Below are 18611 nucleotides of genomic sequence, written 5' to 3'. Positions count from 1 at the left end.
GTTTAAATTAAATGGAAGAGTAAATATCATGGGGCCACAGCTAAGATTTTTTCAGCCTCAAAACAGGAATGATCAGAGAAGCTATGGGACTGAAGTGATGAAGCAATTTGAGCCAAAAGTCACAAGTACCTGTATGTGCAAGTGGTTCGGGCTCAGCACTGCAAAAGCTAGCTTGCTTTCCTGAGCAAGAGTGGAAGGAGAGCGTACAGAAAAGGTATCTCTCTCTGGAGAAAAAATTTCTTCAGTGGAAGATGGGAGTGGTCAGCAATGAAATCTACATTGCAAAGGTCACAAAGTTTAGGAAAAAAGACACGTCAGTCAGCAGGAATTAAGGTGAGATAGAGCTGGCAGAGGAAATCATGAGTTGATGAAAGTTCTTTGTAAAGGTAAAAAGAACAAGGCAAGAGATCAGACCTCTGTGCAGTGCGGCTAAGATCAAGGTATGCCTCAGAAACCAAAAGTTTTGCCTTGCTGCAGAAAAGACAGTGTAGAAGAAGGGGATTACAAGTTGATGGCTAAAAGTGTCTGGAAATAGAAACAATCCCATCAGAGGTCAAGGAAAAGCTCACAAGGATCATTCAGATCAGAAGGTTCCCAGAGAAACATCAAGTAGTAAATCCAATAGTATCAGTGTTCAATCAACCTGTTTGACTGAAGGCTGAATGGGGACCACACAGTTGCATAGTACCAACAATTTGACCTGAATTTAATTAAGGAGCGAAAAAGGGCTGTAGTTACTTACAGACCCAAGGGCTGAGAACAACTTTTATTTTTATCCTAGAACAAAGTGGGAATTATTAAAGGTATTGAAGTGCGTAGACAAAATGGGACAAAACGCAACATGGCTGCATGAAATGTAAAGTTTTTTCAATTATTTTTATGCTTGGGGGGGAGAATAGATCATTTTAAAAACATTGGTTATGTGGTATAAGAAACGTATCTAGAGTTCACAGAAGGTGGTTGGAAAGTTGTGAAAGCAGGGGAGTACAGCGATTCACACTTGAACTGAAAAGTGGGTAACGAATTGCTTAATGAAGAGACCCTGAAACACGAAGTAGTAGGCAATTGCTAATGAAATTCCTAAGGGACTGGTTTTGGCACCAGTTAATTTCATATCTTCACTTCACTGACCTTGGAGAAGAAATGTAGATGTTTGCTGAAGAGACAAAACAAGGAGGCATTGCCAGTACTGAGGAGGAGAAAAGTACCTTCCAGAAGAGCTGGAAAAGGAAAGAGAAAAACTTAACAAGTGCAAAGAATGGCAGTAGAGTGATCTGGGAAAAAAGAGGGAGGTGATGGTAGGAGTCTAGACAGTCTTTGCTTTTTTTAGCCTGGCAAAAGGAATGTTAAGAGGGCATATGATTGCTGCCTATTAATACATCAGATGGGTAAATCCCAGTGAAAGAGAACTGCTATTTCAGCTAAAAGACTGAAGAGTACTGGCATGAGAACACATATGCATCACCTACTTAAAATAGAGGCTAGATACTAAGAGGCCATTTTAACCACAGTAACATAGAGGCTTCCTTCTAGCCACATGGTAACTGTTTTCAGATGTGTACCATAAAAAAAGCTCTGGAGACAAACTCTATCTCTCCCTTGACCAAATTCAAATAAGCTTAAGCCGTTCCCCCTGCTCCGTTGTGGGAAATCTTAGCTAAGCCGTGCTGTAGGTGACTCCTAATTCCTGCTGCAGAAGGTCAATCCCCCCCAGATGTCAGATTCAAGGTCATATGCTTTTGCCCAGCTTCATAAGAGCTATGAAGTACAGTCCCTGGTCTCATTGCTCCTGGGATCTGGCTGCATGGGTGGCTGCTACTAGCATAAAGAAGAAACTTCTATGCTGACCACCCCAAAATGTGCATATTTGGCACAGCCTTTACTGTTGTGCACTCTCTGATACAAGTGGACATGCTCTGGACAGTAGCCCACAAGGTAAGGGAAATAAAGAGATATAGATTAAGCAAAATGTCTTGCACTACAAAGCATCTTTTATCTTCCCTTTTCATTTTTCTCCTGAACTTACCCTGCATTTATGTGGACTCATCTGGTCCATCCCTACTCTAAAAAACGATTCAGGACCCAAACCCCAGAGGAGACTCTGAGCTGTGTTCCTGGCCTGCCTGTGGAGGCCTCAGGACAGAGGCAGGTCTGTCCTCATACATGTGCGCTAGAGCCTGCTGGTCCTGTTGCCTGGCATCAGACGCAGCCCAAAGGGAAAAAATTAACTCTCGAGGAAGTGTAAGGAGAGGGGAGGAGAACATTAGTCATGAGCCCCATGTTTTGACTGATGTGGTCAGCTCCACCTGTTTAACTTCCATTCAGAAATGTTCATCTTTTGTTCAAGGAAGGCCACTCCTTGTAGTTGCACTAGCATGCACAAATGTGAACTGAAGACAAAACTTCCGAAGATAGATTTGGGATTCCTTGACAGCAGGCATCTCCCAGTGGTGTGACCTGTGTGCAGACAAGGTGACCAGTATGTGATGTTCCTGCTCAGGTCTTTGCATGCATCAAAACTATAGTGAAGGCTGTGGCACCTATGTTGGCTCCTCTGTACACTGCCTTTTGCTGCTCTCAGAGGTTAAAAAATTATTTCCCTGTTTTTGGAAAGGGAGACACTGAAACATAAACTTCAGATCTAATGTACCATGCTGCTTTTGTCAGATTCCCTTGGGGGACAATGACACTTAGGATTTCTTGTAGACCACTAAAAGACAGCTGTTTTTCTGTTATTATCTCGGTGTACTATTCTGCTTGTCCATACAAGATCGGTATTTCGCAAGTGGGTCTTTGTGTATATGCCTCCGAATGTGTCTTCTCGTGTGTTAGGACCTGTGTGCATCAGGGCACGGGCCCTATTTTGTGTCTCTGTGCAGGTTCACCCCTCTGTACCAAGAACAGGAGAAATGTCATGAAGGTGAAATGCTTATGCTGCCAAGTTAAAGAGCACCAGAAACGTAGCCGGAATAATCCTGCCACTCTGATAGCTCAGACTAGAGCTGTGCAGAGTGCACAGCCTGGGAATACTGGGATCACATCAAATGGCCTTGCAGGTGCACTCTCAGGTCTTCAGATATTGCTCCACTGTGTGTGCTCTCCATTTACAACATACAGATGCCAGGAAGGGAGACCTTCACTGCCTGGCAGTGGCGTGGCAGAGGGGCTACCTGTCACAGGACAGCTGAATGTGGGAAATGTGTCTTCCAGATGAGTCCACAGTCTGGGAGAGCTCTGCCACCCACCACAATGCCCTGCAGACTCTCTCCCTCTGCCGGATGCTGGGCACAGCCGCTTGCCAAAGATCGCTGGCTGAGAGACTACGTCATCTTGGAAAAGCATGTGCCAGAGGCTGGGATTACACCAGCAGTGGTAACTTGCCCCTTCTCAAGCACTGGCAAAAGCTTCTGAACTCTTTTCTTCCATGCAGACGGAGAAAGAGGTCACCCTGATGAATGCCAGCTAAGACTCACCAACACCACCTCCCTTTCCTCTGCACTTATCTTCCAGGAGAGGCGGGAGAGCAGAGTGCCCAAGTGACAACTTTAGGAGGTGCTGAGCGTAACCAGAGAGATGAACCAGAAAGTGATAGGAGCACCATGCACGCTCCTGGCATCTTGCGGAACTGTCGGCTCAGGGCTTGTGAGCTGCCTGTGGTCATGCTTAGGACCAACAGGCTCCCAGGAGGATGCAGATCCACCAGGCGATAAGGAGATGAGCCTTTGCCTATGCCCCACCACAGGGGGCACCGGTGCACGATAGGAGCACCTCCCAAGGGTCAGGGGTGGCAGAGGTCCTGATAGGACCTGGCCAAGGCATGTCACCCATAGCTGATACAGTCTTAAAACATGCACTGTTCCAACACGCCTATGAACAACTCAAGGGAGGTAAAGGAAAGAAGGGAGCCCTTTGTCACCGCTCTGGGAACAAAGGCTGGTCTGTGAGACCCAGAGTAATACTGACCCAACCAGCATCAGCTGCCGTTGTTTCTTCCGTCACGCTGACAATGCACAGTTGCAGGGTTTCTTTCCCTGTGAGGAGAATGGGATTTAGTGATACCATAAGTTAGTCAAACAGCAGCCAAGATACCAATTCAAGTCCCGTTCAATGGATGCAGCATTTGCTTTGTGTTGTTTTTCTCCCACTTCCTCTGTTTTGCACTAAGACTCATTTCCTCTCTCTCTCTTTCTCTGTAGCACAAGCACCACAAACACACGCACACTTTCACTCCTCTTGCTTCCATTTACCTTCTATTTTGGAGGAAGCAGCTGTGCATTTATATTGCTAAGGAGATCAAATGTTTTTGCCAGCACAGCCCTCAGAGAAGCAAACAATGTTAACCACTGAAATCAGCATCGGTGTGCACCAGCGGCATCATGTCTACCCAAACGAGTGGGACAGTGCACCTTCCTCTTTCAGGCTGCCTTTGCCAGGTTCTTGAGTAGACACTGGACCAGGGTCTTCCAGTAAGTTTCCTCTGGGCTTTGGAGAGGCGCCACAGCCTGTTCCTGCTGGGGGCTGGTCTCTGGGCAGGGAACGCAGTCAAGGAAGCAAGGCTGTGATGTTGGATGCTGGACGTATGGACACTGAACGGGTCTCGAGCGACGTAGCTTGGCTGCTGGCTGATGACCTTGTGTTGTCGCTAGCTAACCCCTGAACAAGAGCCAGCCGGCAGCTCCAGGTGCAGCAGCTAGCCCGGGTGAGCTGTCCCTGCCCTGGCCACCCACCCGCCCTCGGCAAAAGGGTGCCTTCCCCTGTCTGCTGAAAAAGGCTGTCCTGACCATGTGGGTCCCACTAGGCACTCGCAGGGCCCCATGCGGCTGGTGGGGTGGGGGAGGGAGGGGACAGGTCGCAGAGTCATCTGACTGCTGGTGTCCTTGCACCTTGTGGCACCTGGAGCACTTAGTGCCCAGAAGCAGCTACTGAGCTACAGTTTCCCATTTCTCTTGAGCTGTGATCCAGGTGCAAAGAGCACTCTCTAAAGTTTCCTTCTCCATCACAGTTGTGCTTACCATCTGCATGGTCAGGAGGAAGGCATGCAGTCTGGCTAGATTTTGTCTCTGTCTGCAAGCCACCTGCTCAACTGGTCCCCATTGCTACGTATTCCTGTAAAATCAGGACAGTTCTGGCTGACTATCTGAAGTGCTAGAGATTGGCCATAGACAGGGAGATGAGCTGGTATGTGTTCAGGTTGAGCTGGGAAACCTCTCAAGGACATCCCTGGTGCATCTTGTTCATGTATTCAAGGGTGAAGCAGTGTCCAGATCTAAGCCAGGAAAGAATTTTTGTCCTGCCCAGACAGAAAAGAACTGTGGGGATATGATTTCCCCCCCTGGGATTTCACCTAGCAGATCTAGTCCAGCTATTGCAAGGAGCTGGGGACTGGCAGTCCTGTGGCTTCCAGGCTTTTGTATTGAAGGCTTTCCTGCAGTTGTAGGCACTGGGAAGCATTTCTTAGGACAAAGAAGGGGCAGAGTTTGTGTGTAATAAACAGAAAGGCACCTCCTTATTGAGCACAGGCAGGCCTCTGTCCTGCAAATTAATACCTGAATTATTGAGTAATCTCTGATGATCACACGGTGCCAGACACACAGAGAAAACATCAGTGCAGAAGGATGGGGCATTTAAAGCTCCACTGGAGCTCTGGGGCCATGGGAAGCAGCAGAGCAAGGTCAAAGACTGTTTCACTCGGTGCCTGTACGAGGTGCAAGGAAATAAAAATGCCTCAAGAAATAGCTGTAGTTCTTACACTGGCTGGCTCTGATGTGCTTGATAGGTTTGGTAGCTTTAGGGGAGGAGAAAGGAAAAGAGGAGCATAGCCAACTCCCTTGGAGGAGACCAGCCCATGGCTGGAAATGAAAACAAGAAGGACTGCTGGAGAGCTAGAGCTAACCCCGGCTGTGCCAAGCAACACAGTGCATCCCCTCCAAAAGTGTGGCTACGGTGGGGCGAATAGTGTCCTGAAAATGTATGAAGAGCTAGGAATCCACAGCACCACAAGAAAGGGAGTTGGGACCTGCAGAGAGAGGCGTGTGGGTCAAGGATGACTACACACAGACCCGCGGGCCCTAGGCAAGCCATGCAAGCCACAAAAACATCAACATGGCTGGATATAGCTGATATCTGATGGTGTGATATGATAATGCTTGAGACTGGCTCCAGTTCAGTGTGTCTGTGGTAGAGCAACCTGCACAGAAGAGATTCGGGCTAGTGGCTAACGATACCTATCATTACCAATATAATCAAGGAACGGACAAAATGGAAAATAATCATGCTTATTTTGAAAAAGACCCAAAGGAGGGCCTAAACTGGCTCAGAAACTTTCCATGGAGCTCATCTCCTGGATACCCTGCTATCACAGTTTCAAGAACACTTCTACTGGAAAGTACTGTGGAGAACAAGTTATGTGTGAGTATAGTGTCGCGTGTATAAATATAGACAGGGATGACAGAGATATATGTATGTCTGGGCGTACACCTGTACGTTTATATATGTCTGGATATACACACACTCACAGGCAACATACGTATAGTATACTTATTAGATATGTTATGTGATGTATATATTATATATGTTACAACAGAGCACTTAATGAAGAGTGCGTTTCTGCCTGCTGACATCACCTTCAACAGAAACCTGAAGAGGAAGACCCTGCTGTCCAAAACATGGGGGATATGAAGCAGTACAAAGAGATAAGGAAACAATAAACACCCCCTGGGATCCCAGATTAGGAAGCAGGAAAGTGCTACAGCTGAAAGAGATCCCTGAGCCCTGCAGGGGCTATGAAATACCCATCTGAGGAAAATATCTGCTCCTGGTGGCAATTGTTAATGTCCTGGAGGAACCCTGCAAGACTGAACACTGGCAGTGGGTACTGCAGTATCTCTCAGGAACTGCTCTCCAGGCAGGTTGTTCTGGCTGTTTATAGCGATGCTCTACACTAACAAACTCTGCTGTTGCTCTCCCACTTTGATCTGAAAAGAAGATGTGGGACTGGGCATGGGACCTGACAGATATAGTCCTGACAGTCCAGGCAGGCTGCAGTGCAAGTTGTGCTGCGCAGAAAAAGGCAGATCTGCAGATTTCTGCGAAGAGCCTGAGAGCCCAAGCAACCCCAGGATGACTGATAGCCCAGGAGTGCTCAGTACCCCGTGGTGGGTAGCCCACTGCCCTCCTCTGCCCAGCCCCTGCTCCTTCCTTCCCCGAGGGCAGAGCAGCCCAGGGTAGGTTGAAGGTGGAGCTGCCTGGCCAAAATTAACATGCTCCTTGTTGCCTAATATGTGAGGACCCATTCCAGGGAGTCCCAAGAAAGCCTCAACCTGTCACACACAGGAGTGGAGGGCAGAGCAGCACCTTGCTTGCGTTAAACGTACCATCATGTGTTACCCTAGGCAAGGGTGTGCTTTTGTCACCATGATCACTGGGGTGTGATCGCTTACAGGAAAGCTTTCTTATCCCAGAGAACAGAATCTAAAGGGAAACAATTGGATTGCATCCCTGGCTCCAGCACACATAACTGAGCTCCCCAAATATTGCTTTAACAGAGAGTTGGACACAGAGCAGAACAAGGAGGGAGTCTCTCTTGCACGGCACGGTGACACCAAGCCCAGTTTCATGTAGTTCAGTGAAAAGGAAGAACAGCACCAAAAGCATCCTTGAAATTTGGCCAAAATCCGCTCAGGAGGGAGCTTCAGGTGCCACTTCGGCTGGGAGATCAGGCCAGTGTGTGCAAGGTTAGATTCCTGTCAGAGGCGGCTCCGTTGGCTGCAGGGTGGTCCCTACATTAAATCTGAAATGGTGGGGGGCACCTGATGCACCTCCACCTTGGCCAGCACCATCAAGACTGCAGATGCAGAGTCCCTCTAGAGCTAGGAGCACCCTCAAGCACGGGGATGGCTTTCCTCAGCAGGGAGGGTGGACGGGGGCATCCCTGGAGATTTGGGGGGTCTGGAGTGAGGCACAGCATTTCCCTGCTGCCATGACAATGCCTGCTCTGGCGGTGCCCTCCTGCCCCAGCTCCAAGGCTGCGTGCCAGACGCACTGGCCCTGCAATTTAAAGTTGGCTTGACCAGCAGGGAACAATCAAAGTGTGTGTCCAGTCTTAAAGAAAAGCGGGAGTGAGTCTGGGTTGTTTGTAGAAGAGGAGGTCAGACTGGACCAGGAGGGTGGAGGAAGGATCTGGTCTGAGGTTCCTCATATTCGTGCAACTCATGCTGGGTCAGAGCCATAAATGTCCAGGGCAGGAAAGAGGTTACGTGAAGAAGGGTGGAAAAGGTAAAGCCACAAATACCCCTGTATGAAGGCCAGGATGGAAACATTCTGCTTAGCTGCTTAGGACAGAGGTTTATGATTTTTTTCCTATGCAGTTCAGTGGTGTTATCCACTGTAAAAAATCATTGGCCGTGAAGATATCTGATAAGAACTGAGCTGGCATCAGTTGGGAGAACAAAATGTCAAGAATGCATCAGGCTGCACCCCCAACTTTTACCAGCAGGCAGGACATTGGGCTGGGAACAACGTGTTGCTAGCCCTTATCTCTAATTGTCCTCCTGCCTAGCTTCTTTACTGCCTCCCAATGAGTGCAAATATGATGTTTTGAGAGTTGATCTTCTCCTAAGAACCCCTTCTCCTCCTACATCTCACCCTGCGTCCTGTGTTCCCCAATGCATAGCCTTGGCTGGTGGTGGGAAGTTTAAGGAGCTGGCAATGATGTGAGTACAGAGGAGTACCTATAATTTGGCTAGCTCTGCACTCTTAGGCCAAGGGTGACATAGTTTTCCCCATAGCGCAGCAAAAAGTAGCCATTTATAGCAAAATCTGTTGGTTCCCAATTGCTTTACAGCGAAGGAAAGCAAAAATCCCCTCGCTCACTTTTTTGGCAAGAAAGGGCATAGGAACAGTGGGGTGCTGAACAGTCTCAACCTACACCACAGCTGTCCAGGGTGCACCAGAGATGTCCCACCAGTTGTCAGGAACAGACACAAGGAAGAGGAACAGCTTCAAGGGGATCCAGAGGGCCGAGGTGGGGCATGCCGTGCACTTGCTTATGCAGCTGCTGAGGGGCTCAAGGGCTTTTCTTCTCCTGCCAGTGCCACATCCCCTTCCATCAACACTACTCTTCTGACCACAGCCTCCCAGGAGTGTGTGGTTCCCGCCTCACCTCTAAAGGACTGGAGAGTTGTGTCCCCACAGTACTCAGTGAGTGCGGAAACTCATCCCACCGACATGTGAAGAGTTGTTTGTCTAACAATAACACAACACAAGGCGTCTGAGGACACTTTTGTCCCTCAGCAAGGTGGGGCAAGCTTTGTTAGGGTTGAATCACAGATGTTAGCTGGAAATTCAGAGAGGGACTGACCTCCCTTTTCCTGCTTGAGGCTTGGTAGAGTGAAGCTGTGAAACACAAGGCTTTTCTGTACCCCTTCCTTCCCCCTAGCTTGCCTCTAGCTAGGTTCCTTTCTCAAACCTTGCTTGGGAGGCTTTGCTTGTGAGAACATCCCTTGTGAGAACATCATATGGCCCGACAAGACACATCCTATGCTGCTCCCCTGTGCTGCTGGCAGTTCAGTTAATTTCCATGAACCCTCCAGCAAAAAACCTGCCTTTCCCAGTGCTTCTGAGGAGAGGGTGCAAGCCCTGTCCCTGGGGGTTGCTGCACCCTTCCCAGGCTGGAGGGTATCCGGAACCATCTCTCTGCTCTCCTTTAGGGCACGGCCGGGATGCTGAGCTGTGGTGGGGGAGGGTGAGCTTCCACTGATACCCTGGGAGCAATAGCATTGCTGTGCTCTCCCTGGATGCCAGGACAAGCCTAGTCAAGCCTGAAAGGTGGTCAGGCAGAAGAGTATTTATGTAGCTGTATTTCTACAGCTGTAGCTGTAAGACATCTGTGGTCATGTATTCAAACAACTAGGTCTTGCCTGAGTGTTCAGGTATTAATATTCCACTGATGTGTGTGAAGACAGGATAATCCTTAAGGATAATTAAAGATCCTATCTAGTTAAAGATGTCCTTGCTTACTGCAGGGGGGTTGGACTAGATGACCTTTAAAGGTCCCTTCCAACCCAACACATTCTGTGATTCTATGATAACACGGACAGAAAAGTCCTCTTATAGCATGGTTGTTACATACCACTTGTGTGTGTTCTGGGGAGGTGGGTTCCTGTGTGTTGGCTGAGGATCCAGCCACCATGGAGCGGAGAGCTTCATGCGAGGGGCTAACTCCAGGATGAGGCACAGAGAGGAGGAAGAGATGCTTAGCACTTCTTCCAAATTTGGTAGTAATTTGGGGATTTTGCGCAACTTCATTGATAAAATGGAACCAGCTATGTCATAAAGGCATGAAAGGGGGACTCTGCTGACACCAGTGCAACTTCCTTGATGCCAGTAATGACACATGAGGGTTTAAAGATGTCGATGAGTTCAGACAGCTGGTTAAAAAAACCACACTGAAATCCAGAACGAAAAAGAGGAAGGCTCAAAAAAACTGTAGTTATCTGGCTGCTTCCAGAGGAGGTGGTGAAGATCCTGCCTTCACTGCTCTGTCTGTGACCAAAATAGATCTTCCCCAGCAGATCCTGAGGGTGCTCATGCCAGTATTAAGTTTTCTTTCCTATCATACCTTCATCTTTCAGGGTGATCACACTGTTTCCACCAGCTTGTGCTGGATGCCAGCAGTGCAGCTGAGCTGTTCCTGACCCCTGGTCTGCAGTAATGAGAAGACTTTGCTTGAAGCCTGCAAGCTGTACCTGTTGCTTTGGGAGCAACATTCAATTCAGCCAAGACGGTCATTTTTTCACTGAGGAGGAGAAAGAAGATCACTCAAAAATATTCTTTTCTCCAAGGAAAATCTCTCTTCATTTCTATTTGAATCTCTCTGGGGACGAATTGCCTCCTAAAAAAACTGGGAGAGAAGACAAATAAGAGCATGTGGGCAAGCACGTGTGAGAAAAAGGAGGCTGTCGCACTGATTTGCTTTTGGAAAGTATTTTTAAAAGGGAAAAAAAAACCAACCAGAAAAAGGAACAGGAAAAAAGTGCCTGGATGGTTAGCTGTAGTTACAGTTGAAAACAACAGGGGAAAATGGCCTAACCAGGGAAAAAAAAACCCAACTGCCTGCTAAGCCTCTTCCACCTCTCCTTTGCCCATGGGCCCAGTTTAGGGCACTGGGACAGCAGCGAGCTGCGGGGAGACTCTTCCCAGCCGTTTCAGGTTGTAGCTTGACAACGCGGTAAACCTGACTGTAGGGCTCCTGACATCAGATCAAACACACCCCAGCCATGCCATATGCGGGTCAGATGAGTATAAACTTGTTGGTTCAAAACATTTTGCGAATTTTTTGAGACAGTAATTCTTGTGCAGCCAGGCTTCATGCCTGTGCTGCTCTGTTGGTTTTTTTTCTGGATCATATCTGCTGCCCGTCCTTCTGCACGTGGGATGAAGCCATCACGAGCACCATAGCATTGCTCTGGCTCTTTTGATAGAAACCCAGCCCTGTTACGTTGCCTCGGCCAGATCAGATTTATAGGGATGGGTAATTGCAGGTGGGCATGAGTTGGATGTAAACGATCAGATCCTCACCATCTAATATATATCACCAAATATATGCGTGGATAGACAGGTAGGTGTTGTGCAAATGAAGGGTTTCAGAAGGGTATTTGAAAGCCAGGTTCACCAAGTGGTACCACAGCTTAGTTGGGTTAGTTTGTCTGGGCGAGGGCCCACAACCAGAAGCTCCTTTGGCCAGCGCTGTTGCTGAGAAACTGTGTGGAGCTGTGTCCTCCGTAACAGCGCTTCTTGGCCATCTCCAGGCCCAGATCTGTTTAGCTGTGAAACCTGAGAGTAGTATCCTATGTCCAGCAGGTATGGAGACCAAGGTAAATAACCCTCAATAGAAACCACACTTATTAGGGAGAGAATGCGGGTTAGATTTCATAATTCACCTTGGGATTCATTCACCAGAGGCTGCTGACCCCGTTAGTGCCGATGTTTATTTTTAACCCTGATTCCCGTCAGCTGTGGGTCCCAGTTCATGCACATGACACGCTGTCAAGAATCCTTTTTTTTTTTTTTCCTTTAACATTTAAAAAACTGCTGTGATTTTTTTCTGCTAGCTGTTCAACCTCCTCTCCGCAACGGTACTGGGAGGAGCTGCCTGTGGAGAGTTTTCCCATTCCTCACGGCTGACTGTTTTCAAACCAGCCCTCACTTTCTGGCTTGTTTCTGCACATCGGGAATCCAGTTTGGCGAGCGCACTGGGCATGGGGGGGTGCTGACTGGGCAAGCCTCTGCGGGGGTGACACTAACTTTCCCAGGCATGGTGACCAGAGTCTCGTGCTCCTTAGGAAGTACAGCTTTTTTCCAGCTATAGTAGGAAAGTTCCGGTGGCATTTCACTGGAGAATTTTTTCGGTATCTCCTTCCCGATCAGATCTCCCCTCTGGGCTGTTTGAACTGGCTGTTTGCCTGACAGCAGCACAAGCCTCCCAGAGGCAGAGGGAATTTTTTGTGTACCATGCAGGAAATTTGGGGCCTTTTAAAGTGAAAGGAAGCACAGAAATGCAAGATCCCATTGCTGTTGTTACCAGAGCTGGGCAAACTGGCCCTATTTGCTTTCCAGCCTTCTGAAGAGTCAGAGGGCTCAAAGGTTCACGCAAGTGAAGATGTTACTGTGTTTGGGAAGCCAGATGAAAGAAGCAGGGAGACAGATGATGTCATGGGAGGAAAAATGAGTGTGATGAGAGGGATCTTATGAGGAGCGATTGAAGGAGCTGGGACTGTTTAGTTTGAGGAAGAGGAGGCTGAGGGGAGACCTCATCACTCTCTACAACTACTTGAAAGGACATTTTAAAGAGGTTGGTGCTGGTCTCTTCTCACAGGTAGTTAGCAAAAGAACAAGAGGCTTCAAGCTGCAGCAGGGTAGGTTTAGGCTGGACATTAGGAACAAATTCTTCACAGAAAGAGTGGTCAGACACTGGAATAGGCTGCCCAGGGAGGTGGTGGAGTCACCATCCCTGAATGTGTTTAAGAGTCATTTAGATGTGGTGTTAGGGGATATGGTGTAAGGGAGAACTTTGTAGAGTGGAGTTGATGGTTGGACTTGGTGCTCCCAACAGGCCTTTCCAACCTAAATGATTCTATGATTCTATGATTTCGATCCCTCCCTATGGGAAGTAAAACTTTCCATAGGTACAGACCCTTCACCATACCTTTCATCAGCAAAGCCCAGGGGTCCAGAGGTTCTTGGGGTGGCACATGGAGTAAGGGGGAGAGAGGGAGGAGGGCTGCAGAGGGAGGAGCGGAGAGGAGAGGAGAGGAGAGGAGAGGAGAGGAGAGGAGAGGAGAGGAGAGGAGAGGAGAGGAGAGGAGAGGAGAGGAGCGGAGAGGGACAATAATATCTGAAGCAAGTGCAGGTAAGGTCTGGGAAAGCTTGCAGCAGGGAGCTATAGGAGAGTGCAGAAAGGGCCCCAGGTATCAGTTCTGTTTGGGAGCTGACGGCGGGAGCATGAAGCTGCGAGCAGAAGCTATGGGAGGTCCCTGGGAGGTGTGTTCAAAGCCAGTCTCCTGGGGAGCCTATCCAAAATGCTTTCCTGAGTATGTTTGTTTATACATTTCCACCTAATTGGGGTTAATCTGCTTCATGTTTTGGTTAATCGGCTTGTTCAGAGGCCTAATAGGTTGGAGGGGGGTGTTTTGCCCTCCTCCTGTTTTCAGCCCATGGAGTCAGGGCAGAGCGGCTGCTGCGGAGGGGCTCAGAGCTGCCTGCTGTCAGGTCTGGCGGAAAAGTGCTTTATCCCTTGAGGAACGGTGCTGGGTAGCAGGTCCCTGGGAGGGACTGGTGCCTTTCTTCTCCCTAATTAATGGGTCTCATGAAAACAAAGGATTACTGGGGGAAAAAAAAAAACACCTCGGCAAGAGCCTGGCACTAAGCGAGGCAACTGCTCTGTAGGGGTCCACGGAGGCTCCCAAATCCTGGTGGGTACCATCCACAGCTGGCCCCATGCCCTGCCCTCACCCTTCTGCCTCAGGGCCCCACCTCGAGCAAAGGAGGTGAGTGGATCAGGCACACGCCTCTGCTGGCCCTCTGTCCCCTGTGACCTTTGTCTTCTGGGAGCCCCTCTGTGCCCGTCTGCTGGGGAGGGGGATGAGTCACGGGCATCTCATGCAAAGTCTTCTGTGTCGCTTTAGGTTAAAGGAAATGCTGTTGTCACCAGAAGCACATCCCACCCTCTGAGGGTGGAAAAAGAGTCAGGAGGATGAGCTCAGCAGTGTAGCAAGAGCCCATTGCACTAAGGGGAAGCAGCTATAAATGCTGTCCCTCCTGCCAGACCCACGCCTAAAGTGCTGCTACGTGTGAGGTACCCATGGGACATGCCAGCGGTGGCTGTTCCACCACTTTGGACCTCCTGAGCTCAAGGCTCAAGGCTTGTCAAACAGATATTTGCCTTAATGCCTTTGTGCTTGCAGGTTGAGGATGGGTCTGACGCCTTCAGCATGCCACATGACGTGGTTTCCAAACTGGTTCCTAAAAAAACCTTTGTTCCCCTAGAGAACCACTGCAACACCCAGCCTGCAAGTCTCTCAAAGGAGACAACATGTAGAGGGTCTCAGAAAGCTCTCGGTTGCTGGGTGGGTAAAAAAAGGGAGCCCAGAGCCTTATTCAGAACTTGTAAGTCGCACAAAACGGGGGAGAACAAAACCCGGTCTGCCTTTGGGGCTGCTTGCACGTGCTCTCCCCAGCACGGTGACAAAACCACAGGCAAAACAATGCCGGCGGTGTGAGGACGACTGGCGACAGACGCTCAAGGTCCGGTGCTGTTTAATCACGGCAGACGCAACCTTACGGTTACTCAAATCCATCCTTGCGCTAGCTCGCCCCCGGCCGTCCCACAGCCCCCCAGCTCAGCCCTGCCTCCCCTCCCCGCCGGGGGCTGCAATGGGACCCAGCAGGGACCCTCCATGGGTTTCCCAACCTGCCCGTGTGTCAGTGGGGATGGTGGGGCTCTGCATGCTCTTGCAAAAAGGGCTGTCCCCGAAGCCTAACTCGTCCGGGCTGGGGAAGGAGCCGCTTGCTGAAGCCAAGGTCAGGGGAGCGGAGCTGCTCCAGCTTCCCCCCCGCCCCGTTCTCTTTGTGCAAGGCGCCTGCTGCTCGTGCTTGGCTTGCCAAGCCCCGCAGGGCAGCAATTAAACCTCCATGTCTGGCACCGGTGTAGCGAATTCAGGTGGTTTCCAGTTGGGCTTTTTCACCTCCCTTCTGCTGGCGCAGGCGGAGCGTGCCACTGCCGCAGATATGGCCAGCCCCGTGGCCAGCCCCGTGCCGTGGGGCAGCCAAGCTGGCTTCCCAAAAAAAGCAGGAGGGCTGCGAGGCCTGAGACGGGCTTTGCAGGCGATGCCTCAGCCTGTGGGCATGGCGGGGGGGGGGGCCACACGCAGTCGATTTGTCAGGGGCACACGGGAGGGTGGTGATCAGGCAATGCCATCGCCGCTGAAGACACCCGGAGACAGGTGCTGAGCCCCCTCTGTCACAGGCCACTGAGTCAAAGTCCCGCCTTGCCACCCGCCCACCTCTGCGTGGGGTGACTGAGTGCAGTGGAAATACCCTCCAGCAGGGCGGCCGTGTGGCACGTTGTCCTCTGGTGCTCCAAGTCCAGCAGCAGGGGTGGAGACGGAGAGCGGCTTGGTTCAACCATGACCATGGGCCAAGCGGTGGGGATGGTGTAGCCACAGCACCGTGCCGCCACCCCTGCAAGCATAAAGGGCCAAAGGACCCTGCACACCTTTGCTGATGGGCTGCTCTTGCTCTCCACATCAGGATTTCAAGCCAAACGCAAGCACAATGCCCAGGTGTTCTCCAGGCTGTGCCCAGTACCTTGTGGCACAGCTGGGGCTCATCACCTTCATGATCATAAGTCGAGCTGATGGTCCATGCGTGCTGCTCTGGCTGGGACTGGCTCTGGGCCAGACTTATCCCTCTGAGGCAAGGTTGCAGTGAGGTGGGGATCGGTCTCTTTTCCCAAGTAACAGGCGATAGGACAAGAGGAAATGGCCTCAAGTTGCACCAGAGGAGGTTATTGGGAAAAACTCCTTCACCAAAAGGGTTGTCAAGCATTGGAACGGGCTGCCCAGGGAAGCGGTAGAATCACCATCCCTGGAGGTGTTTAAAAGACCTGTAGACGAAGTGCTGAGGGACATGGTTTAGTAGTAACTTGGCAGTGCTAGGTTAATGGTTGGACTTGATGACCTTTTCCAACCATAACGATTCAATGACCCATCCACAGTAGCCTCAACATCAGTTGAGCTATGCAGCTCATCAGTTGAGCTACGCAGTCCCATGTAGTTGATGCTAACTCTATAAACATGAGTGGAACAGAGCAAATACGGTTACAGGGGCAATCTCAGCGCTGGGAAAACTGCTGAAATGAACTTAAGCTGAAATAGTCATTTCACTTCTGCACCATGACGGGAAGGAAGAGCTTTGCCTGGCCTTGTTCACACAGTTTCATGACCTTCCATGACCAGCTCTCCAAAGTGGTATGTGGGTCACTCATTATAAAATCCTGTAACTGTTTTAGGCCAAACCTTATACTCCGTGTTCAGTGAACTTTAATAATTTTAGTCTCTAATTACTACATATTGCTTAGCTTGTAAATATTGACAAACATCTAGGGCCAACATAAAACATCTTCTGCCGCCTTCTCCATTACCCCTTGGTTACCTGCTCCCTTCCCCAAGCATCAGAGCCCCGTTTGCCTCAGTCCCAGCTCCCTCAGTCCCGCCCTTATCCAGGCAACCACGTTAAAGAGTCTCAGTGAGGTGAAGCTTTCCTTTAACGTTAGCCTATGCTTGCTCTGGGCTTGGCTTCAGAACAGTTTTCTCTTGGGAGATGGCAACTAGACTGGTGAGTGACCACACAAAATGCAAGAGACGCTCCTGAACTGGTGCGAGATGTTACTCCAGGGCAGCAAGTGTAGCCGAGATGCGCTCCTGCAGGACGTGGCTGCAAAGGAACCTCACCTTCACTACAGCACAAGGACAGCCTAGCAAGGAACCATGCGAGCTTGCAGGGCACAGGTTCAGCTCCGGCACAGGTGCTCAAAGGTGTGGGACCCCCATCCTCCCTGCAAATACTCAGATCTCCATTCAACAAGGCCATCACCAACCTGACCACATTTTAACAGTGGCTGCATTTTGAGAAGGAAGCTGGACCTTTAGGGGTCCCTCCTCACCTCCATCTTTTATTCTAGTGAGAGGCTAAGGCTATTTAACGGTGAAATGCCAGGGGGAAGAACAAGTGTTTTTGGTTTTTTTGTGTGCCTGCATCAGACAAGCAACACTGATTTTACAATGCCATTCTAAGGAAGTCCCAGGCACTAATCAAAAAGTTCAAGCAAGTGTCATGCCTGGGTGGAACAAGTGTGATTTCTGCATCACTGCTCCATCATCATCAGATCCAGTAAAAAACCATCCCACCTTCTTCCTTCCTCTTTTAGTGCAACTACTCTTCTTCCCTTCACAGCTGGGATCACCTCAAGCCCACTTGCATCAACTCAGCTGTTAGCATGGGCAGACTCCAACAATTGGAAGATGTAATTATTTTTTTAATGATGTGCAGCTGGGGGTTCAACATTAGAGCATCCAAGACATTTTAAAGCAGTTGCCACACTCAGTCTCCCCTTTTTTCCCTCCCTAGCGCTCCCTTTGCTGTTTATGTTGTTCAGTAGATGAGAGAAGTGACATGCCTTTAAAATAAAAGGGAACAAGGAAGGAGAGATGACAACATGTAGTTTTAACTTTCCATGCTGTGTTTTAGAGGGATCCTTTGCAGAGGTAGACATGTCTAAGAGGGGCACAGACCAGCAGTTCAGGAATAGGACCAAGGGCTTGAAGCATCTCCAGGTAGCTTTAGCACAATAGCACTAAGAATACAAAGTTAGGACTCCATGGTGACTGTCCACATGCAGAAGGCCATCTCCCCCACTGAGTTCTCAGAAGTGAGCCATGCAGGCATTAAACAGTAAATCAAAACATATGGAAAATGGCTACATACTGAGAGGGAAGCAGCACAACCAACTTCAGCCCACAGAGCCAACTTGGAGTCCAGAAAACAGTGATGCCTTCCTCAAGAGTAGAAGATGTGGGACCCTGTACCCATGATGAGCCTCTGCTCTCACTCACAGCAGGCACAAGCCACTGTCAGTACAGGGCAAGTGCCATGCTGGAACAGGTGTGTGCATGCAAAGAGGACACTAGGAAACTCTACCCCTTGCTTGGCAAAGCAAGCAGGAAAATCAGCCTCAGAATTTTGAGAACAAGGATGCTTGGATCCAAGTGTCATTTAGTGGAAGCCTGTTCTCATCCTGAACCCAGCAAGCAAGTCACAGCCTCTTAAAGGAGGCCAGAGCAGACATCCAGCAACCAGCTCTTCTCTCCACTCGGTGCTACCTTTGCAGAAAGTAGCCAAGATGCATAGTTAGAGGCCAGCAAGCTTCCTGAGCTTGCAAGCAGTTTGCCACATTAGGCACTGAGCTAGAGAGTGTGATGCACCAGAGCTTTTAAGAACTACATATGCTGTTATCTCCGGGTCAAGCAGCTCCCCTTCCCTGCTACAAAAATGGG

The sequence above is a fragment of the Chroicocephalus ridibundus genome, chromosome 1 (genome assembly GCF_963924245.1).
Source record: "Chroicocephalus ridibundus chromosome 1, bChrRid1.1, whole genome shotgun sequence".
Classification (NCBI taxonomy): domain Eukaryota; kingdom Metazoa; phylum Chordata; class Aves; order Charadriiformes; family Laridae; genus Chroicocephalus; species Chroicocephalus ridibundus.
Note: the sequence above shows the minus strand (reverse complement) of the source record.